General features: G+C 55.4%; 1 protein-coding gene and 1 long non-coding RNA gene across 10 annotated transcripts in view; one reads left to right on the top strand and one right to left on the bottom strand.

Moving 5' to 3' along the window:
• CMKLR1 (chemerin chemokine-like receptor 1) overlaps window positions 1-21,089 on the bottom strand; it is a 52,369-nt gene that overhangs the window by 17,172 nt on the left and 14,108 nt on the right. The window lies entirely within an intron of this gene.
• Window positions 13,662-20,166, top strand: LOC121099979. The gene is made up of 2 exons (XR_005831704.1): window positions 13,662-13,786; window positions 15,188-20,166. It is a non-coding gene; the product is annotated as an uncharacterized LOC121099979 (long non-coding RNA).

Here is a 21,089-nt window from a genome sequence, read left to right as displayed (position 1 = left end):
TGGCTTCATTTTTATTAAACGAACACGTGTACAGCTCTCACTACATTCTAGGCACTGTTCTAGGCACTATTACGAAGAGGAAACCGAGGCCCAGAGAGGGTGAGTGACGTGCCCAAGGTCACACAGACAGCTCAGGTAAGCAAGGTAGGTCACATGAGGCATTGTGGGTGGAGGAGGAAGCTCTAGGCAGGCAGGTGTCACGTTGGGCTTCAAACTCAGCCTGCCGAAATGCCGAACCCGCTCTCTTTCCTTGTCCACCACCTCGCTTCCCCAGAACATTCTGGAATTCTCTGGTCTTTGCCCCAGTGGGACCTCCCTAGAGCCCCCACGAGGTCAGTCTGGCAGGGTTCGTGGTGTGCATTTTACAGACGGGGCAAGACGAGGTTCCAGGTTCCCTGCGGTTTTTCTGCGGGGCCCCCCTGGCTCTAGTGAATGGCCCACACGGGAATGTGTCATGATCCCAGGTGCTGCGGGACAAGTCTTTTGGAGATGGGGGTGCGTTATGCATCCATCCTGCAAGCATGTGTGGAGCCTGCTGCCCCCCGGCGCGCGCTTGGAGGCTGGATGCACCACCTGGGCCTTTCCCCACCCGCATCGCCCCCTAACACCGCAAGGGTGGCTGTCACCAAGCCTGCTTCCTGGAGGGGACGGCTGAGGCCAGAGGGGTGGGGTGGGGTGGCTTGCCTGAAGTCACACATCTGGGGAGCGGCAGTGCAGGGATTTGGATCTGGTCGGTCTGAGTCCAAGGCCCCACCTCCTCCAGCTGCTGCCCGCTGGCCTGTGTCCCCACGGGTGCAGCGGCCAGCAGGGCTGAGAGCAGCTGGGTAGCAGCCGTGTGGCTTCCGCTTCCCCTCTGGGTCTTTGCTTGTGCCCCTCTGCTAAACGGGCGCCCTAAGCCTGCAAAGGACTCAGCTCCCTTTCTGTCTGTGTCTGTCTGTCGGGGTCTCTCCTGGCTTGCTCATCTTTCAGCCTCTCTCTCTTTCTCCGTATCTGTGTGTGTGTCTCTGTGTCTCTCTCTCCTGGTCTCTCTCCCCTCTGTATGTGTGTCTGTGTCTCTCTCTCCTGGTCTCTCTCCCCTCCGTGTGTGTCTCTCTGTGTCTCTCTCTCCTGGTCTCTCCCCCTCCGTGTAGTCTCCCTGTCTTCTGTCTCTCTGCTGCCACCCCCCCGCCCCATCCTCCCCTCTGACAGGCTCAGCCACCCCTCGCCTGCCCTCACTCACCTCTGTGCCGACCCGGCCCACGCCGCCAGCAGCCCTTCGCTCCCCCAACCCTCTGCCTCTTCAGCCACGGCCGGCCTGCCACTAACCTCCTGGCCACAGGCCCAGTGCAGGGGCTTATCAGGGCCCGTGGGTGTGGGAGCCCATTAGGGAAACTGGAAATGCTTCCCTTCGTGTCTGGCCTGGCTGCCGTCCTCCTTTGCCACCTCCCCTGTGGCCCCCCTGACAGTCCAGAGGGGCAGCCCCAGATGTCACTCCTCCAGCTCCCTCCAACCTCGGGAAGGGGGATGCCTCTCCCTCAAAGGGCATCCCATTTCGTGGCTGGAGAAACTGGGATCCAGACCAAGCAAATGACCCTCCCTAAGCCACAGAGAAGAAGAGGGGCTCAGTCTGTCCTGTGTGTCGTGGGTCCCCAGAGCCTAGAACTCTGCCTGGCCTGTCACACCCCTCTGGAGCTCCCCTGCAGAGATCTGCAAATACAGGCTCACTCGGAGAGGTGAAGTGGCCAAGCTGGGCTCCCGTGACCTTTAAGCCTCGGCCTAGGATTTGAACCAAGGATGCTCTGAACCCCAAATCTTTGCTATTTCTACTTGCCCAAGATCACAGCCTCGGCCCGCAGCTGAAGTGTAATGAGGCCTTCCATGTATCAGTCCTCCTTCGCAAAAGGCCCCACTCAGCATCCTCGCCTCCCCCTGGCCCCGACAGCCTCTGTAGGTTCTCACATCTGTCTGCTGCAGAGTTCCCTGGCTGCCCCCACCTACCAGTTCCCCACCCTTCGGGGCAGAGAGAAGGGCCTCCCAGTCCCGACAGATTGCTCTGAGAGACACCTTAGGGGCTGCAATCCCTGAACTCGGGAACCTCGAAACCACACTGCACCGCAGATATGCCCGCCGCAGGCTGGCCGCCAGCCCCGGGACAGAATTAGCTCTGTGTCGGGAGAGAATTTCCTCCCTGGTCCCACGCCCACACTTAGGAGCTCACGCTGAGTCACTGCAGTGAAGCTAGAAAGTGCTGGCTGCCTGACAGCCTGTCCCATTTTCTTTTGCTTTGGATGGGGGCGTGTTTGAGCTCAGGACCCTGTAGGAGCAGGCCAAAGTGTGGAGCTTACAGCCCTGGACCTGGACTACCCCCTTGCTCAAAGACCAGAGGCCCCAGGAAACCTCCGACAGTGATGGGGGCACAGAAGCAAGAGACCCCTAAAATATCCACTCTGCTGCCCGGTACCCCCCCCCCCATTGGAATGCCACTCCTTCCTTCCCAGCATGCTCTGTCTGTCCCCTGCTCTGTGTCCCAGGGTCCCCCTTGACATCACAAGGCTCTTTGCCCTCTGACCTCTAATTGAGTTTGATCAATGAGAGACCCAGCTGGGGGAAGAAGGCAGGAAGAGAGGGAGGTCGGACTCCCTCCCTGCAGCGTCTCCTGAGTCAGCCACAGCTACACAACCTGGATGGAAGGACAGATCCCTCCTCTGGCCCCCGGCCGGGGGCAGCGAGGTCCCGTGGGAGGGCTGCACCTCAGCTCGCTGCATGTCCCTTACACTGTCCCCCTCACCCTGTCCTGAGACCTCCCTGCCCAGGCTGTCCTCAGTTTCCCTGTTTGAGCTGGTCATCCATTTCCTGATACAAACCTAACCAGACTTTCCCTGCCTGCCTCCCACGTCTGTCAGATCCTACCCGTTTTGTTCCCAAACAGCTCCCAAAGCTGCCCATGACTTCTGCCCACCAGACGCTGTCCTGGCCGAATGATGAAGTGTGGCCAATGCCTAACCAGCCTCTTGTGTCGACTGTAATTTCATTTTCCACTTGGTAGCCGGAGAGATCTCTTCAAAACTCAGACCACATTGCAACACTCTCTGCTTAAAAGCCCTCCTTAAAAGCAGTACCAGCTCCTTACCAAAGTCCCCAAGGCCCCTGCCTACCCTGGGACTGAGCCTAGCCTGGACCCTGGCCCCAGATGAGAGCCTGACTTAGCATCAGGTTCCGGGGCCCAGGGAGAGCACAGACACTTCCTTGCAAACCCGGCCCCACTGTTGCATTGCAGACCCAGCAGCTGTGCCCAGCCACATAAGGCCCCTAGCGAGAGTGTTTGGGTGGACGTCTCTCCTTCAGGCTCAGAAGCCACTCTGGCCCCACTAGTGGGTCCATTCACAAACACCATGTGTCCTCCCAACCACTCAGCTTGTGTCCAAAGCCCCCAGGCAGACGGCTTGTGCCTCTTCCCATAAACACTGCCCCAGCCCCTGGAGGTGGCCTGTAAACAAAATCCCCCCTGCTTCCGTCCCCCGAGAGAGACTACGAGGCCCAGCACCCGACCCGCCTAATCCCCTGAAGTCAGCCTGGAGTCGGCTCACGCAAGCAATCCCTGAGCTGCGTCCACAACTTATCCGGAAGGCAGCAGGCACCAGGGGCACGGACATGAGCTGCTCAGGATGTGGTCTGTGAGGGCTGCCAACGGTGGTGGCCGTCTCCCCAGGCCAGGCGCCGGCCCGCGACATAGGCTCAGGGTCCTGCTCACCAAATGGGCTTGGAGCCTAGACTCCCAGGGGCTCTGGAGTGCTCCCCTAGAAGTCATCGTCCCAGCCCCTGCCCCCTCGCCCCCCTGCCCCAGGTCCAGGCCAGCACAGCCCACCTTCAGCCCTGAGGGCCAGGCCGCATCTGATACTACCCCCAAGCGTGGCTGCTCCCCTGCCACCTTGAGACCCCTGGGAGCTGGCAGCCAAAGGAACTTTCTCCATCAGCAGGGCCCCAACCTGCTGTGGGAGAGAAGAGCAGGCAAGCTGAGCCCCTTGTTTTCAACCCCCAGACTCCGGTCCCTCCCTCCTTTGTAGCTCCTGAAACTCACACCAGAGCCCCAGGCTGGGTACCGGAGACCCAGCGGACCATGCCGGTAAGGAGCTCTGGAGCCCAGAATGGCGGGGTTACATAGTATTAATAATAATCATCAAAGTAACGGTATTTTATTGAGCACCTACTATGTGCACCGGGATGCTGAGAAGCACTTTACGTACATTCCCTCACACAAACCCCATGGGACGGCAGGCATTATTACGGCCACTTTAGAGCTGAAGAAGCAGAGGCCCAGCAAGGTTGAGTGTTACCCAAGGTCACGGGACTACAAAGAGGCAGAGGTCTTTATACTTTCACAGGCTCTACTTGGCACATGTCCTTAGATAAATCTGACCGTTTGGGGGCCTTGGTTTCCCCATCTGTAAAACAAGGCGGATGGAGCTGATGGTGTCAAAGGCTCCCTTCCAGCTTTAAAAAATGCCATAGTTGAATGGGTCATGTGTCTGTCTGTTGCCAGCATTGTGCCAATAAAAAGACAGTGTGGCTCAGCTCCATGCTGTGTGACCCTGAGCAAATTGCTTTACCTCTCTGAGGAGCCGTGGTTGAGTTGCCTATGAAACAGCAATACTAAAACCTTCCTTTCAGGGGCGCCTGGGTGCTGCAGTCGGTTAAGCATCTGACTTCGTTTCGGTTCAGGTCATGATCTCGGGGTTGTGGGATAGAGCCCCGCGTCGGGCTCTGTGCTCAGCATGGAGTCTGCTTAAGACTCTCTCTCTCCCTCTGCCCCTCCCCACCACATTCTGTCTCTCTCTCAAATAAATAAATAAATCTTAAAAAAAAACAAAACAAAGCAAAAAAACCTTTCTTTCAGAAAATCAGGGAGTCTGGATAAAGTGATCTCTTGGGACCCCTGGCAGTTCTTAGACTTCTGGCCCAGGGGTTCAAGGTTGATCGAGAAGCCTCCCCCTCCCCACGCCGTGAGCAAGTCTGGGGTCCTTCTTGACTGCGACGAGGTGGTCTCAGGCTTGTTCCCTCACTCCAAGCTACCCAGCGGCTAAGCCACCGGGTTCAAAGGCCCTTCCTAGTTAAGCAACCAGGAACCAATTCTCCCTTTTCCAAGGCTCAGTGTTCCCGTCTGTAAAATGGGGCTGATATTACAACCTCCCTCCTAGAGTTCTCCTGAGCGTGTCATGAAGCAATGATGTGGGCGGACACAGTGCCCCCTGCATAGTAGGTGCTCAGCAAACGTTTGTCGAGAAAAATCTGATGGTGACTTATCTGGGAGAACCAGCAGCATCCCTGTACCCTGGTGAGGAGCAAGCTGGGCTAAATCCAGCTAGCAGATCCTGAACCAAAGCAAAGAGCTGCACTTCCAGAAACCAGCGGAACTCGAGACAAGCCTGGAATGTGTCTGGGGGCAGAGGAGGGGTGGGAGCCAGGCCACAGCCAGTGGTTCCTCTGAGCCTCCTCCTCCCAGACCAGACACTGCCCTGGCCACTGCCATTCCCGCCCTCAGCTCGGCCCACTCTCCCTTCCCGCATCCCCACATCCTCTGCAGGAGCTTCTGCAAAGCAGTTTCCCACTGGTGAAATCCCTCAGCTGAACCCAGGCTGCTGTCCCGCCCCCGTCCACACAGAGCTGCACGGCGTCACCAGGAGGCGGCCCCAGCTATGCGGACTCGGACACACTCCCCACATCTCTGACCCTCCGTTCCTGCGTCTGGGACGTGGAGCTCGCCCGGGTGGGCTGTGAAGATCAAGGAGAAGGACCCGACGGGATGCACCTAGCAACAAAGCCAGCCCCTCACAGTCTCACACGAGGCCGATTCCCCCTTATTCCCATTTGACAGATGGGAACACTGAAATTCAAACAAGCTTCATGATCTTTCCCCACGTTACCCCCGCAAGTGAGCAAAGGGTAGAATCTGGCTTCTCTTCTGGTTTCTCCTAGAACCCAGTTCCGTAGCACTTAGAGCTCAGATTGAATCCCAGCTCCAGCCTTGCAGGCTGTGCGACCCGGTACGGGTGACGTCACCTCTCTGAGTCTCAGGCTCCTCATTCCTCAGCACCCGCCTCCAGGGGCTTGGAGCGCTCAGTGAAACGAGGCTGGCAAAGCCCTAGGCAGAGTGTCCGCCACAATCATGAGGACTGACGGATATTACAGGCAAGATGGAACCTGGGAAGTGCACTCCCATTGCTCCCTCGGCAGAGCTGCCATCCGAGGGTCCCCGGAGAAGTTGGCAGGGCGCGGGCCTTCTCTGGAACCCCTCAGAACAGGATCAGACGTCAGGGAGTGCTGGCTACATTGGAGGCACTGGCCGGCTGCAGCATCGGAACCCGGGCCCCTTTCCAGCCTTCTCCTCACGTCCTGTCTGCTTGTCCCCTGAGCCGCACTGAGGCTCCCAGCACATCTGGCCAAGGGCAGTCCTGCCCGGCCCCTCCCTGGCCGCCCAGGCCCCCTTCGCTCCAGGCCACCTTGTTTCGGAGACTTCCTGCCTCCAGCCTGGAACGTTCTCCTCCATGGCCCTGTCCCAGGAGGAAGTGTGCTCAGCATGGACCTGGGGTTCCAGGAGTGCGGTCTGGCACCTTTGCCTGGGAGAGGTCAGAAAACAGAGGCTCTATTGGAGGGTGAGGGAGGGCGAGGGAGGGTGAGAGAGGCTGGGCCGGGGACTCTCCCAGACAGGCTGACTCAAACCCTCCGGGAGGCTGAGAAACTTCCGGCAAGATGGCCTTGACATTGCGCTAATGGAAAGCTCTGAAGGCCAGGGATTCTTCCCTCCAGTTCTCTGATCCTCCTGTTTCCCTTGCTCTATCCTTCCAAGAAATATTTATTAAACATCTATTAGGCCCCAGGCCAGGATCTGGGAACTGAGGGGGCTGGCATTCTCCAGCAGGCTGGGGGGATGGGAATAACCTGATAAACAAAGGCATGATGAAGAAGGCCATCACCCCTGGAACCAGACGGCCTGGGTTTGAGTCCCTGCTCTGCCACTCACCAGCTGTGGGACCTCGGGCAAGTCACCATACCTCTCTGTGCTTCGGCTTCCTCACCCGAAAAATAGCAATGATAATAGCTCCTACCTCAGTGCTGTTCTAAGGATTAAATGAGTTTACGCTGCTGATGTTTTAGACAGCCACATGCCCAGTTCAATGGAACCACTACGTAAATGCCAGAAAAATAAAATGATTACAGTGGCAGGTGGTGGGATGTGCTACAGATAAAATATAAAGAGGAACGGGGCATAGAGATGGGGAGAGGGTATTATTTTAGGTTGAGTGCTCAGAGAAGGCAGAAACTTGAATATAGGAAGAGGGAACTATGTGACTATCTGATTGAAGGCAGTACGAACAGCAAGTGCAAGGGCCCTGTGGCAGGAGCACGTTTGACAGGTCCAGGAAACAGCACAGACCTGTGCATTCAAACATCTATTCAAAAGGCTGCTAGCGAACACCTTCTAATGCCGCCCTGCCCGCTAGAAGCCATGGGGTGAGATGGCCCCGTCTTTGCCCTCATGTAGGGGAGATGGGGGCAGGGGCATGGTCGACGCTCCTCAGGGCACCTAAAGTCCAGATTTCCAGCGAACTGGCCATACTGGCCTGCATTATGAACAGGACGGGGTTCTCTGCCATCTCCACCCCTCCCTAATACCCCCTTGATTCTGCGGCCACGAGTCAGTGGCAGTTCACCACAGAGCTTGGCCTGGGTCCTGCCAGTGTAGAAATAAGAGCAATCTGGTGAGAAAGATGGGCCAAGTCATTCTCACTTTTAGCTGTAATGGGAGAGTGCAGATCTCTTTGCAGAAGTGATGACACAGTCCCTACGTTACTCATTGTGTACCTTCCTGGCCGTTGGCAGCCGGGTTTGTGACCCTGGCTTTGTACAAAGCAAAGTGAAGCTGGTCGGGGAAATCAGGGGAAGCTTCTTGGTGGAGGTGACAGTCGGGCTGAGCCTTGGAGGGTCCAAAGTCTTCACTAAGTGCAGTCATGGAGGGAGGAGGCATCCGTGCAGAGAGAACTGTGTGCAAAGGCACAGAAGCTTGACCAAGTGTGGTGAGAGTGTAGGAGTGGGATGGAGAGTGGCAGGAGACAGGGCTGTAAGAAGAAGACCCCTGCAAGGCATGACTTTCCCCTGGGGGCAGTAGGGAGCCATGGATGGTTTTTGAGCAGCGGGGCGTCCATCTTTCTGAAATGACCCCAGTTCTAACTCATACGGCTGATATGGGGGCTGTGCTGGAGGAGGGGAGACTGGAGGCAGGAGACAAACAAGGGGCCCTGTGAGTTTGGTGAGGATCCTTCTGCTGGTTCCAGGTCTACTCGGAAGTAGCAGTCTTTGGAGGCTCCAGGAATTGGGGCCCCCTCAGAGAGCTGGGGAATCTGGCAATGCCCCCATTTTCTTGAGGAATTTTTCCTCAGCCCACGTGGGCAGTTTTGTCTCAAGAGCTGTTTCCATGGCAACTGCCAATGCTCTAAGAAAAGTCTTAGATAAGCAGACAAGTGGGGACCAGAGATACCCAGATGAGGCCTCATGGGAGAAACCAGGTCATGGAGAGGGGTCCACACCAGCCAGTCCCAGGGACTGAGACTTGTCTTCTGCTCCCAGAGCCCTTGAAGCCACAGATGAAATCTGGTCGCCATGACAATGCTGATTCCTCATCTCTGGGTCTCACTGACCTGGGGCCTTTCAGCATGCGGGGTGAGGGGCGGGGGGCAATGCCAAGGGGCAGCAAGCGCCAGCAACTTAGAAAATATGCACATCGTAGGACAGGTGTGTGAGGCAGGTAAGTCTGAAGACCCCCAGGAGATGAGCATGGACGCAGCTGAAGCAGCAGCCCTCGGGGTCTGATTTTTGGATTCTAGAAAGGCATCCTCCACCTCCCAAAACTGACGCCTGGTCAACCCTGCTGCTATGCCTTGAATTCCACCATACGGGTTCTACTTTCTAGCCCCTTCCCCCAACTAACTGCAGTAAAAGTAGTAATGACAATGAGTGGCATGAACTGAATGTCTGTGCCCATGCCCCCCCCCCCAAATTCATATGTTGGAGCCTCATCCCTAACGTGAGGGTATAAGAAAGTGGGGCCTTTGGGAAGGGATTAGGTCTTGAGGGTGGGGGCCCATGAATGGGATGAGTGCTCTCATAAGAGACCCCACAGAGAAATCCCCAGCTCCACGGTCTGTGGACACGATGAGAAGACAGCCATCTACGAACCAGGCCGTCACCAGCCACATCTGCCAGCACCCTGACCTTGGACTTCCCAGCCCCCCAGCTGTGAGAAATCCGTTTCTGTGTTTATACGCCACCCAGTTTGTGTTTTTGTTATAGGCACTAAGACAGACTAAAACAATGACTAACATTCACTGGACGTTTACAACGCACCAGACACTGGTTTGAAACACCAGCGCACGTCTGCTCATAGAATCTAGACCGTAACAGCACAGGCGGCATTACTGCTCCCATATTCAGATGAAGAAGTTGAGGCACAGAGAGGTCAAGCAACCTGCCTGAGGCCACACAGTTAAGAAGGGGCAGAACCAGGATTGGGATGTGGGCATCCACTCTATTCCTCCTTGCTTACCTCTCTGGAGTTTCCTTCCAAAACCCATGCTTGCTTCTGGCGTCACCAAGCACACAGGGCTTAGCCCGGGGTGTGGCACAGAGTAGGGGCCCAGCAACGTCTGTTCCCTTCCTCCTTCCTGGTGTATGATCCCAGAAAGGAATCCTAATGTAAATCACTCCCCTAACAGCAGGAATGCTGGCCTTCTCTCCAGAAGCACCCCTTCCTGGTAGGCTTCAGCAAACCCCAAGCTTTCGACGAGGAGCCCCTGGAGTCCGGAGACACCTTCTGGAGTGTCACTTGCCCTGGGAGACGGTGGAGGGGGCATTCATGAGTCCCTCTCAGGAGTGTCCTGAACATCTCTTCTTTATGGAAAGCTGCCCCCCCCCATCAGGCTGCGGGGCTTGGAAGGAAATGACCCCTCCCCCTGCTCCGAGCCTGCCCAATGAGAATACCCCATCCCCTGGCCACCAATGACTGCTTCAGCAATTGGGCACAGGGGCCTGAAGTGGGCCAATGAGAGCCTTCCCCGAGACTCTTGCCACCACTTGGGCAGATTCTAACAGAGAAGAGACCAACACGGAAGGAAGCAGACCTCAAAGATGGAGAAAGACCAACCATGCCTGAAACCCTTGCTGGACAGGTGAGTTCCCCCAACCAATGAATTTCCTTTTCTGCTTTAGCCAGTTTGAGATGGGACTCTGTCCCCTGCAACCGAGGGAACCCTGTCTCACACACAGCTGTTCCAGCTCTGATATCCCAAAGTTGAGCAGGGACCTCACTGCAACAGTGCTCAGGCCATCCAAGAGGGCAGCAGCTTGAGCGAGAGAGAGAGAGACTAAGGGCCTCACAGACTTGCTTGCCTGACCCTACCATGTCCACTGCTGAAGGAAGGGGCTCCTTCAGGTGCTACAAATGCTCCAGGGAAATCAGGAATGCCAAGGGAATCCCCAAATCGGAGAGCTTCCCTTCCCTTCACAAGCAAGACCGGCCCTGAGCTGGGTGTCTGACGCGCAGATGAATTAGGCACCATCCCCACCCTTGCGGGGAGGAGGGAAAAGCAGTCATGCAACGAGATGCCTAAATCAGAGCTGACATCCACTGAGGGCAGAGGCTGTGGCCCGTTCTGGCCGCTGCTGCACCCCAACCCCTTCAGTCGTGTGTGACACACGGTAGGCGCGCCATAAAAAATGCATGAAATACATTTGAAACCTTCTCCTGTGTGTGGCATTTACATGTTAGAGCTCATCCGGGAGGTTAGAACTATCATTAGCCCCATTTACAGATGAAGACGGAGAAGCTGGGAGGTTAAGTGACTTGCCCGAGGCTGCCCAGCCAGGAAGCTGCGGAAGTGGGATTAGAATGGGGCAGTTTGGACCTTACAGGGGCAGTGGCAGACATCTCTATGGGGCAGGGCAGGAGAAGGGAAGAGGGAGGGAGCACTTCCAGCTGAGCGGGAAATCCTCGAGGGCAGGGCAGACAAGGGGACAGCAGGAGGGAAGGCAGGAGGTGGGACCCAGGGAGAGGTGGGAGCTCCGCCCAACAGCCCGGATGGTACCGACCTTATGAAGCTCCAGGGAGGGGATGCTGAGGGCGGAAAGGCAGCACAGGACAGGAGAGGAGGTGGAGAAAAGCCACAAAGAGAAGAAGAGAGAGCCCCCGAATGTGAGCACCGGCATCTGTTCCCCTGGCCAGCCTGGGTAATGTGGGCTGATCCACGACAGGGCTGCAGGGCCCAGGGTCAAGGAGCGCTACCGGGGGTAGGGGCTGGGGGAATCATAGAGCCCAAGTCTTTCCAAACCCGCCTGCTCCCTTGTGCACCAGGAGCCCAGTGCCTCCAGGCATGGTGTTTGAGACCTCTGGGGCCTTTACCCAGGCGGATCCCTCTGGCCCTGTCTTGTTCCCTCTGCTCCTCCCAGCCCCCCTGGGCACTCCGTAGGAATCCGCCCACCAGCAGTGATAACAAGAAGAAAGAGAACACTCATGCTGGGAAGGCAGGCCAGGCGTCTGGCTGGGCCTGGCCTTCCTTATCTCCCGGTCTCCAGACAAGGCCCCCAGAGGAGGGTGGGATTAACAGGTGTTCAAACCAGGACTCTGGAAGAAACCGGATCAGGATCCCCAGCTGAGCCTGGAACTCAGGTCTGTTCTAATGGACCCCAGTGGTAATCCATGAGGCTGGTCAAAGTGTCCCTCTGTCCTGTCACAGCATGTCCAAGCATCTGGAGAGGCAGACGGCCCTTCCACTGCAGGGTTGTGACGAGCCCTTCCTGTCCGTCAGACTTTCCTCACTAGCAAGCATCTCCATGGGGACTCAGAAGCCCTCTCCCGTCTCTGGGCCCAGCCCTGGGCCAAGAGTAACAGAAACTGAGAGGTAGGCGTGATGACATTAACTCCCATGTCTCAGGTGCCAACTGTGTACCCAGTACCTCCACTTAGAACAACCCGTCACGGTGGGCTTTCTCATGCCCGTCTTGCGGATGTGGAAAACCGAGGCACAAAGAAGCAAGACCACTCGCCCAAGATCCACAGCGAGGAAGGGGCAGAGATGGGATTTGAACGTGGGGATGTGCCCTGACATGAGGGTCACATCTTCGATCCCTGTGACTGTCCCTGACATTTTGTGACTTGCCTGCTGGAGACCCCTCTGGGCACAGAGCCCTGCGTTCTTATGCCTGCTGACCCCCACCCGGGCCCGGGGCTGGCAGGGTCACAGCATCTCACACGTCCACAACCCCACCTCCAACAGCCCCTGGTGACCGGACTCACCCACCTCTGGACAATAGTCGCCACTCACCAGGCTCCTGGGCAGGCAGGGGCTGGAGAGGCCCGTCCAGCCTGGTGGAGCCCTGAGAGATCCGGGAGCCCTGAGCCGGCCAGCCGCACCCTGCCCAGGCTGCCAGCCCCGGGCACAGGGGCCCTGGGGCATCTAGGCAGGTTCTGGCCCCCTGGAATTCCCTGGCTTCAGCCCAGGCGGCTGACAAAAGGGCCAGGCGCTGCTGCCAGTAACCAGCACGGTGGAGTATGAGATCCCACCCTGTTCCCAGGCGTGGGGGGAGGAGGAACAGGCTGCCCTCCCCCTCGACCCCGTCACTGCGCCGTCACCTTTCCCAAGGCAAAGCTCAAGCCTTGCCCTAAGGAAGGGTCTTGCTGGGAAAACTGCCCCTCCACCCTCAACGGAAAAAACAGCTGGTTGAAGCCCAGAGGAAATTCCATGATCTCCAGAGCCGTGGCTGGAGAGGCTTTAGGATGGAGGGCTCTGCCTCCCGCAGGTTACGGCTGAAGCCTCACTGGGCGGCAGCGAAGCCAGATGCCCACGCCAGCCTGGCCCCCCGCCTGCCGTGCAACCTTGGGCCATGTCCTCATCTGCAAGGTCGGTCGATGTAAAAACTATGTGGGATCCCCAGTGCAGGGTGTAGAGGAGACCAGTTTGGGGGTGCCCTGTGAGGCGGGACTTCCAGAAGGTTCCAGGCAAATCAGGATGGGTCGGTCAGCCTCCGTAGGTAAAGATCCTGGCTCCAACACTCATGCCCCTTGGCTGTTATGTCTACAGAGAGCTATTTCTGGAGGCAGATAATACGGAGTTGGAATTCTAGCTGGGCCACTAGAAGCTGTTCTCTTCATTCGATTAATGCGACAATCTCTGCGGTGTGCCGGGGGCTGGGCTAGGTGTGGGAACGCCGCAGAGAGCCGGGTGCGCCAAAACTCATGTCTGGCAGAGCTCACCTCACCGGGCGACGAGATGGGCATAAGGAACCAGCACGCAGGCAACGTCGTGAAGGGGAGCCCTTCGGCCGGCCGGTCACTTTGCCTTTTTGAGTCTTAGCATTGCCTAGAAATGGGGGGAGCCTGCCCCTGGGACCTTCCTTCAGGCATCCCCTGGGCCCTCAGGTCCACACTCAGGAATTAAAAGAATCAGAAATAAACTCGCCCTGGGTTCTGCCATGTTCCAGAGCAGGTCACTCCTCTTTCTCCCCCCCCCCCCCCCTAAATTGAACTCTGAGCAACCTGCCATATTCACCTCAAGCCTAGTTCAGCCCCCCAGAGTCACACAGGATAAGCTGGCCACCTCCTTCCCCCCCACCCCCCAACGAGGGCCACTTCCTCACTTTTAACGTGGGCCAGCACTTCCTCTGCATTCATTCTTAACCCCTTGCCTTCTGGCCTCCACCAGCTGGGACGGCTCTCTCTCCAGGCAGCAGGAGGAGTGCTACAGGATGTTTTTGCTCGCAGGTTTGCCTATTTGTTTGCTTATATTTTGACTTGGTCCAGAAGGGAGGGGAAAAAAAAAATCTCAAGACTCCCGTATACCGGGGAACATAAATTAAAAGTGAGAGTGTAAGGAGGAAGGGAATGTGGGTGGAGACAGAAAGCAGAGCCAGGGCTGAGGGGAAAAATGCAGACGATAAGTAATGTCCTACATGCTTTGCTTGGGTGGGCCACACCGCGGACTCCCAGACTCGTCTCGGAAAGGAAAACCGGTCCCTGCGGTCACGTGCCCCTGGCTGAAAACAAACCCACTCCGGGAACTGGCAAGCCTTCCTGGGCCAGGGGGCTGAAGGGCTTCTCCGGAGGTGGTGCCTGCAGAGAGGACAAGGTGTGATGTGGTGATCACCGTCCTCATCGACACCCTGGCCGTGGACACAGCCTCGAGGTTCTGCAGGTTTTAGGACAGGCATCCAAATGCTTGTGGCTTGAATCCGGCGCCCTCCCTCTGAGCTGGCGGCCCTGGCCCAAAGTGCGGTTCGATAGGAGCCCCTTTTCCCAGCTGTGCCAGGAAGGGGTGTCTAGACATTCAGGTTTACGCATTGCTGGCTTCATCTGAAGACATTTCTAGAATATTTGGGAGTGGGCCTGAACTGTGTGGCCTTCAAGGCATCCTCCCTGATTCTGTTTCTCCCTGAATGGATGTCTTGATGTTATTAAAGCAAGTGGGACACTCCTCTCTGTGGCAGATGCTAGACCTCAGCCATGCTCCCTACCAGCTGGAGGCAGGCCTGGGGTGTGATTTTGCTCACTGCCCGATGCTTGCTTGCCTGTTACCATGCCCAGGATGCTGACAAAGACACTCAGAACACCTACGTAGTGACCCTACATCCTGGCTTGTGCCTCTTATGTCAACAGGCTTATTAAGAGTGCTTCTTTTACTCTTAAAGCGCCCCAGTTTGGACAATACGGTTTTCCTATTCACAAATCACCCCTACCTCTGCCCCAGAGGGAGGGGGGCCAGAAGCTTCAGAGTGCTGACCTTGCCCGTCCACCTGTGCTGGGCTCTTATGTGGGTCATCACATTCCCATGATCCCCTTTGCAGATGAGAAAACAGAGGTTCGGAGAGGTTGTAAAAACGTACATGCCAGGGACCTGTATCCGGAATATTCCAGGATTTAGGTACCCGTTGACTCTGCACGGGGACGGCTACTCCCACCACCTCCATTTCATCGATGTAGAGAGCGAGGCTTGGCTCAGAGACAGAAGGGGGCCTGCCGGGGCCCTGTAGTCTCAGCCTGAAAGCGTGGATTTGAGAGGCAGCTCTCATCAGTCCAGGCTCTCAAGCTGTGGGCTCTGGGGCAAGCCCTGGCTTGCGTCATCTGTAAAATGGGAACGAATCTGGCAACTACCTTCTGTTGTTGTAGGACAACCGCTTGGTGGGAGCGCCTTAGAAGCTGGAGGCACGTCCAGATGTGGTTACTAGCGGGCGGACGAGGATCCGCAGCGTGCCCAGAAACCACACCCTCCCAGGAAGTCCACGCCCCTCAGCAGAACAGGCTGCGTGCGAGTACCTTACGGGGGCCCTGTGCAAAGTGAGCTCGCAGGCCCCTTATGCCGAAAGGACTAAGAATCTCAAGACCGCAACTTCGGGGCGTTAAACCAAGCTCAGGCCCTTCTGAGCCCCGTGTGGCTGCCCTAGTGGCCCACCCATGGAGCTGGCCCTGCCCTTCTGTTCTGGGGTGGGGGGGGGTGCGGTGTGCGAGAAGAGTCCTCTCCACTGCAGGCCCAGCAGGGCAGGGGTTTGGTGGGGCGGGCCATCTCGGTGGTGTGGGGGGAGGGAGCAGGGGATGACACAGCGGTGGACCCAGAAGGAAATGAGAGGAGGGCGGGGCGGCCAAGTAAACCCAGAGGGAAGAGGACACAGAGGAACAGGGAGGAGGGGAGGAGGAGGACAGCAAGAGGCAGGAATGGGGAAGACAGAATCCACAGAGAGGGTAACAGAAGCGGTTAAAAGGTGAGAGCAGGGAAGAAAGACTAAGTAAATATAGAGATTCAGAGTCAGAAGGGGAAGAGGCTGAAAGCCACCTTTCTGCCTGATTCCTGAGAAGGTCTAGGAAGGCCCTACGGACCCACCCCAGAGTGGACGGAGGAGAAGCCCCACAAACGGCCATCCTTCTGGGGAGTGGTCCAAGGCAGCTTGGAGAGTAGAGGGCCTGCGGGTGTTTTCTTGTACTTAGGTACATGGGTAAGAGCATAGTAAGGGCAGCCTTGGGCTATTTCCAAAATGCCCAAAGACCAGAGAGATAGCTAGGAGCAAGGTGTGAGCCCCGTAGAAATGTGAGGGGCCTCTGCTCGGGGATGGAAAGCTGGAGCCACTTGGCAACTGGTGACCACGTGCTGATCAGAATATGCAATGGGAGCTTGTCCCTGTCTTTGGTTACTTTTAACAGGAAACAGCAAGTATCACTGAACACACAGGCTGTTTGGCGGTGGGCTGGGAGCGGTGTTTGGGGAGGTCCTGGCAGAGAAAAGACTGGCTAAAAGCCCTATCAGGTTGTTTTCTCAACTGAGTATACGGGTTTTCGGTCATTATCTTCTCTCGACAGTCTCTCTGTCCATTGGATATTAGCATCAGGGAGAGCCCACAAGGATACATTTTTTTCCTATAAACATTTCACCAAGGGTTTAAGAGTTCAAGGGTTCTCTTGGAACGAGACACCAAGTCTCCTGCCTCGACCACCCACAGCCACAGGGGGCCACCAAGATGACGTGGACGTTAGAGGGAAGGGTGGGCCCTACATAAAACCCAAATAGGACCCTCTGGGCTAGGTTCAAAGTGGGCCAGAAGGAACCCTCTTCTTGTGACACTCGGAAGCTGGAGTCAGGTAAAGCTAGCTTTAAAACCCCAAACGTGTTCATGAGATGGTCAAGGGGATGATGGTGGTAAAAGTCACGGGCATTACAGTTTAAATAAAACTTCACAATAACTCTTATTATTAGCCTCATGGGCATTTGTGCACGATTCTCACTTGGTTTTGTAACTTAAATTTTTGATGAGGCAACACAACGCCCATCTAATTGGCGATGTTCAAAACCATCTAAAATTATTAAAAAGTCAGAATGCAAATCCGTGCTCCCACCCTGCCACCAGCTACCCAGTCCCCTCTGCACCTATCAGCTTTTATTTGTTTTCCATGTCCCTTTCCAGGGTTTCTTTAGGCAAATACGAATGTATATTCTAATTTCTCTCCCGTTTTGCATGAAAGGTAGAATACTACACCCACGACTTTGCAATTTGTCTTAACTAACAATACACCTTGGAGATCATGTCACATCTGTATGTAGGAAAAGTACCCATCCTTTTTGATGCCTGCGTAGTATTCCATTTTGGGATTGACCATCATTTACAAATCCAGCCTCCCAGGGTTGAGCATTTAACCTGTTTCTAGTCTCTTACTACTATAATTCATTATTGTATACATGTTACAATATTATAACCAATCAATGTTATATATCATTTCCTACTTACTCTTAATACTGTTTGGGGCTCTCAAGCCCTTGTCTTTTATAATGAGCAAACAAGTCTTCAGTCCTCCCTTTGCAGTGGCTATGCTGTGTTTTACTCTGTCAAGAAAATGCTTCAGAGCCACTTAGACTTAGTCCCCAGAGAGCCCAAACCATGTCTGTGGTATGATGTGTCTCAGGAAGAAAATCTTGGCTTTTATCCCAACTGTTCCCACTGTTCCAGCTTCTGGTCCTCAGTTTCCAGATTTATCAGAGGGAGAGAGCAATCATTCATGGGGCCATTGTGGGGGTCAGGGATCGGGAATGGATCCTGTAGATGTGTGAAACTATCTATGGTATGAGGGAGACAGACTTGTGCCCCAAGCCCCCTTGCCCACTCCAAAGGGTAGATCTGGACCCCGTGGACTCCCAGAAAAGAAGCCGGTCAGGCTGGAGGAGGCAGGCTCCACAGAGAACCGGGGAGTGAAGGCCAGCTGGCACTCTTTCCAGAGCTGTCTCCATCTCAGAGGCCGGAGCCTGAGCTCCTGAGGAGTCATGTTCTGGACCTGGCTGGGCAGCCATGAGCAGCCCCAAGCCACGAGCAACTGAAAGTTGTTTTCTGCTTTTATTCTGTTTTAAAATAAATCAGTGATCACATTCCTAGGATGTAGAGAAACCTCTCCCTTCCATGGACTGGCCCTAGCCTTCCTGTCCCCTCAGGAAACAATCCAAGGTAATTTTCCACCCATTGGCTCATGACCAGATCCTGGCAGGCAACATGGTGCCCATCCCACTTCCAGGCAGGAGTCATCTCCCTCTGTGGAGCTCTCACTTCTTCCCAACTCACCTCCCAGAGGGAGGGCCCCAAGTGGCTGACAGAAGGGCCTTTGTCTCCCCACTCCTTGCTTCCTCACCCATCTGCCAAGAATCCTGGCAATGTCTCCACTGGTGCAGGTTTCCAAGGGCCCCCGCAGTGCGTAGCCACGAGCAAGCTGTGGTCAGCCCTCAGGATCCTTCCCATCCTTTCCTTTGTTCAGCCTTCCAACAGCCCTGATTCCCATCCCCATCTCACAGTTGAGGGAACCGAACCTCAGAGGGGCCAAGCAACTTGCTTAAGGTCACACAGCTACAATATGGAGAAGCCAGGGCTTGAACTCAAACCCATGCTCCACACATCACGGTGAAGGGAGCACGCTCTGGAGCCAGAACCCCTGAGTTCAAATTCCAGCTCTGCCGCTCACTACACATGAGGACTCTTTGTTGCCTAAATGGCCTGTGCCTCACTTTTCCTATCTGTAAAATGGAGCAGTAATAGTACCTACCTCATAGAGTTGGTATTAGGATTAAGTAAGAGAAGGAATATGTTATTGAATAGGATTATGATCTTACAATTACATGACATAGGATTATACTGCCCCAGATATGAACACGGTGCAGTCACAAGGGAGTGTGAGTATAAAAACAAAACTCGTCTCAGGGCCTTCTTCTCACTAAGGTATAAATATCTGATGACAGATGACACATTTCTCACTTATACATTCAAGAAACCTTACTGAGTACACAGGATCTGCCAGACACCGGGCGAAGGGCTGGGGATACAAAGATGCAGTTCCCACTCCCAGGAAACGCCGAGCCAGGTAGGGGAGGCGCACAGAGAGGACGGCGCAGGGCAGTGAGCCCCGCGTGCTGGGAAAACACGCGGGCATGGTTCCCACTCCAGCTACCAAGTCAGGCAAGGCTCCCTGGGAGAGGAGAAACTGGAAGGACGAGTGAGGGTTGGCCGAGGCAGAGCCGACGTCAAGGCTCAGTGGGACAAGAGCTCTGCACATTCAAGGGACACAGTTGGAACAGGTTGGGTACAGACTGAGTTCGGGGTACATGCAGGCACTGTGTGCAGCAAGAGCAGAATGTGAGTGAGAACGTATAGACCCTGGTGTCACCCTGAAATCCCAAAGGGAAGATGTGGTCAGGGAACCAATCCCGTGCCTCGCTCCCTGAGCCCTGGGACGCATGTCACAGTTGGTGGTGCTTTCTCCTGAGTTCCACCCAGAAGCCCACCCGTTTCCAGAGCTCGGGGGCTCAGGACTAAATATCCCAGGCCTCAAGTGCCTACCACTCCTTCAGCTTCCCAGTTTAGGAAGAGCCAGGCCACCTCCCGGGACCCTCACCACATGCCTGCTTACCCAGGGGGCAAAGCCCTCTCCCTCCTCCTTTCTTCTTCCTCCTCCCTCTACCTTTTCCTTCTTTGGCCAGACTCACAGACATTTAACCCACCTGGGCTTTCCTCTCCCCTGCTCCCACCACCCTCCCAGGAAAGGAGCCAGCCGCTGAAATGAGCTTACCCCTCGGCCATGCCCACATCCACACCAGCTCCACCCACCTCCCCTTCCCCACCCAGGACGCCCTCCCTGCTGCAGAGCATTCACACATGCATCCATTTGGTAACGGGAATAGAAGCTGGGTCCTGGAAGCTTTAGTACACTCATAGCCAAAGAAACACAGTCCAGCAGCCAAAAGCACTTATAAATGATTCAACATTTTTACTGCCATCTCTCAGAGAAAAACAGAGTATTGTGGTAGCTGTTTGGTGCCCAGCTCAGATCCCCTTTCCTGGCTGAGGGCACCCGTCCCACAGCTACAGAGAATACCAGATGCTCACAGCTCACAGCCGGCCTCCTGAGAACTGCCCTGAGCCAAGCAGGGGCTGCCTCTCCCCAACTGACACGGAGTGCGATTCAGGCTCCAGAGCTCCCCATGGGACCAGGCTGAGGCTCGTCTCCACCTGAGACCATCTCCTTGCTGAGTTCCTCCACTGCTCTGTCCTTGAATGCAAATTTAAGATTGTGCCCCCAAATTCACTAGTCAAAATAAATAATATTTTAGTTCCATAGTTTAAAAATCTGTTTGTTTGTTTGTTTGTTTGTTTATTTTAGAGGAAGAGAGAGGGTGTATGTGAGCGGGGGAGGGGGCAAGCAGAGGGCGAGGAGGGAGAAAAATCCTAAGCAGGCTCCATGCCCAGCTCAGCTCAGAGCCCAAAGCAGGGCTCCAGGGCTCGATCCCGAGATCATGACCAGAGCCAAAACCAAAGGTCAGACGCTTAACCAACTGAGCCACCCAGGCACACCTAGTTCCTTATCTTTAAAAAATCGAAACCAATGAGTAAAACGCAGGATAAGCAAAATATCAAAATTTTAAACAAAGACGGAATCCAACTTTGAACTTGCATGACCCTGCCTCACTCACCTCCCCCTAATCCCAACCCTGCCTGAGAGAGCTTACTCAATACCTCACATTCATCCAAATCCTTGCCTCAGGCTCTGTTTTGGGAAAACCCTATCTAAGACAGATATCCAGCTCAGAACCCAGTCTTCTCTCTCCCCTTCTGCTGCCCTGACTCTGGGCTCACATGGTAATCATTCCATCCTGCTGCCCGAGATGGGCAACTACTATGTGCCAGGTACGTTCCCTGTTCTGCAGTCCGGCTCTGGCTCTAGCTGCTGGAACCTTCCCCCCCCCCCCATGCCCAGGGCCTGGTCTCAGTACTTTCCAGTCACAGAACATCAGCCACACCTGTGCCTACCTGGGTCCTCCCTGAGCTCAAAGGAGCCCAAGAGACTGTGTTACCTCCGTGAACTCCAAACTTTGGGGCTTTATTAACCCCGTTACATTTCCCAGTTTTGAGACTGTCCTAGAGTTCCCACCTTTCTATGTTTGCCAAGTAAGGGTGCTGCAAAATTAACACTGTCCTTTACCGCCCCCACCGTTTCAGAAAAGAAACAGGATGTTATACCAACTAAAATCGGTGGGACATAGACCTCTTTC

This window comes from Ursus maritimus, unplaced genomic scaffold (assembly GCF_017311325.1).
Source record: "Ursus maritimus isolate PB19 unplaced genomic scaffold, ASM1731132v1 scaffold_33, whole genome shotgun sequence".
Taxonomy (NCBI): domain Eukaryota; kingdom Metazoa; phylum Chordata; class Mammalia; order Carnivora; family Ursidae; genus Ursus; species Ursus maritimus.
The sequence above is the reverse complement of the archived record's forward strand: the minus strand, read 5'-3'. Positions and strand labels throughout refer to the sequence as shown.